Here is a 2,732-nt window from a genome sequence, read left to right on the forward strand (position 1 = left end):
TCGTAAATATTTCAGTGTTTTGGAACAAATTTTGAGGAAGGGGATGCTTAAGTGGATGTTTGTCTGCTATATTTTTAACTGCCATGTCTTGGCTCTGAATGAGAGGCAGGTTTAGCCCATTAGCAGACACATATTAAAAGCGGTTTGGCTGACCTGCGTAATCTAAAACGAGAGACATTGCTTATATGCATTGTTTGGTTACATGTCTGTGTTCCTAATGCTAATATTACAGAGCTGGTGGTTGTGCCATTATGTCAAGCAATTTTCAAGGCCACTTTTCTTTAAAGTCAAAGCAATCTCTAGCTGCTTATTGAAAAGAACACAAACAACATTAATGACAACAACAATACACCACAATTAAAGCAATAGGTCATATACTTCCATGTCTACATACACGCACCAATTGAACAAGCATATAAGACGAAATGCTAATGGAGTTCTTTGGTTTAAATGCAAAGCAAAAGATAGCATGGCAATGAATGGATGCACGGATGAAAGGATTGATGGATATACTAGGGCACAGAAATGAGGAAGGTGGTTGGCACTTTATTTCATCTCTAGGGTTGTGAAAACTGAAGGGCTCTTCTCTCTCCTCCAGCACCTTCTGCCCTGCTGTTCCATTTTTCCCTCTCGCTCTCATACATTGATTGGAACTCATGAATATTTCATTTCTTTTGTAAAAAAAAATAATTTTTTAAAAGTGGCACGTCATATTAATGGAACTCTCCTGCTCTATTTTCTGAAAATATGAACTTGAAGAAAATGAACTTGGAAATTAAGGGTTGTACTATAAGCTGACTTAAAGATGAGTTTACTAAACATTTGCACAACTTTTGCATGAATCTAGTTTTTACCAGGTGCTAAATGCACCATAAAAACTGATCAAATGTGACAGTAAAAACATTTCTTTTCAACAAAGAATCCTGAAATAAATTATTCTATAAAATATTAAAGGTGCACAACTGTTTTTAACATTGCTAATAATAAGAAATGCTTTTTGAGCACCAAATCAGCATATTAAAATGATTTCTGAAGGATCACGTGTTATTGAAGACTCAAGCTTTGCATCACAGGAATAAATTATATTTAAAAATATATATTAATATAGAAAAGATTGCTACATTGCGCTGCAACAGAATACTTGATCTTGTTCATTTCCCCCCTCAATCTTTTAGTAAATTTGAGGCTAGATCTGTAGGGGTCAAAAATTGTGTCAACTCTCTAGTGTCACTTCAGAACACTGTTACTAGGCGAATTTGAAACTGGGTCATGACCACAGACTAGTAAGCTTTTGCTTTTCTGGAGTGAAGCAGAGCTAATTTTTGATGATGGAGTTATACTAGCATCTTGTTGATATGGGTATCAATATTAGGCACATGGTGATAGAAACCTTTATTAGTAGCTCACTGCTTTTAGAAAGCTATCACTGCACAGAAGAACTGCTGTAACACTATGAAATTCAAACCTCCTCACAGGACTCTGAATAATTGTAAGTGGAACATTATTGGTCCTGACAGCCGGATGCCTCTGAACGCAAACCTTCAGTGGTCTGGATAATTACGATTTCATAATGATCTCAGAAACCTGAATAGAGCAGATGTGCTGCTTTACTAAAGAGATCAAGCATCTAACGCCACGTGTTACAGAAACTTTCTCCTTGTGTCTTGCGTATTTCTCTCTTCCTTTTCTTCAGAACGTCCCAGAGACTGATCCATAAAACATCCAAAGCCTTTCCTGTTGCTCAGCAGATGGTATATTTAATAAATCAAAACGTCTGAAGTTTTGAAACGTCTGTTTTCTCAGAACAGCAGTGAAACTCATCTTTACCTTGAAACTTTCTCCGCAGATTGAAATTTTACTGTAATTTTGAGTGTTTATCCTGGTTACTATTTAATCAGTCCCTCCTGTACCTTTTAGTGATCCAATGCAAAAAAAGTTGCACTTTTTATTGGATTTGTGTCTTTGTCTTGTTCTAATTCTCTTTATTTTTTAAAACAACACCGAAAAAAACCATCTTATTTAAAGTTGTGTCAGAATTTGATAAGTCACAAAAAACAACACTTTTGTTACAAAAGACTGATGTTATACTATAACATACACTGCTGTTCAAAAGTACTGACCCAAAGCTTTCAACAGGAGTGTACACTACGTACCAGTCAAAAGTTTGTGAACAGTAAGATTTATGTTTTCTAAAAAGTCTTTTTAGCTCACCAAGCCTGCATTTATTTGATCTAAAGTACAGCAAAACAGTAAAAACCTAAAGCATTTTTAGTATTTAAAATAAATGTTTTCTATTTGAATATATTTTATAATGTAATTTATTCCTGTGATTTCAAAGTTGAATTTTTAGCATCAATAATCCAAGTCACATGATCCTTCAAAAATCATTCTAATATTATGATTTGCTGCTCAAAAAGCATGTATTGTTATATTATTATGTTATTATGTAGATATTTTTTTCAGGTTTGTTGATGAATAGAAAGCTCAGAAGAACAGCATTTATATGAAATACTGTAGAACTCTTTTTTTTTATTATTAATTTGGTCAATTTAAAGCATCCTTGCTAAATAAAATGATACATTTCTACAATTTCTTTCCAAAAAAAAATTATAAATAAATACATTTTACTGACTTCAAGCTTTTGTATGATATAGTGAATAATGTTACAAAAGCTTGTAATTTCTGGTAAATGCTGATCTTTGGATCTTTCTATTCATCAAAGAATCCTTAAA

This window comes from Garra rufa, chromosome 2 (assembly GCF_049309525.1).
Source record: "Garra rufa chromosome 2, GarRuf1.0, whole genome shotgun sequence".
NCBI classification, from domain to species: Eukaryota; Metazoa; Chordata; class Actinopteri; order Cypriniformes; family Cyprinidae; genus Garra; species Garra rufa.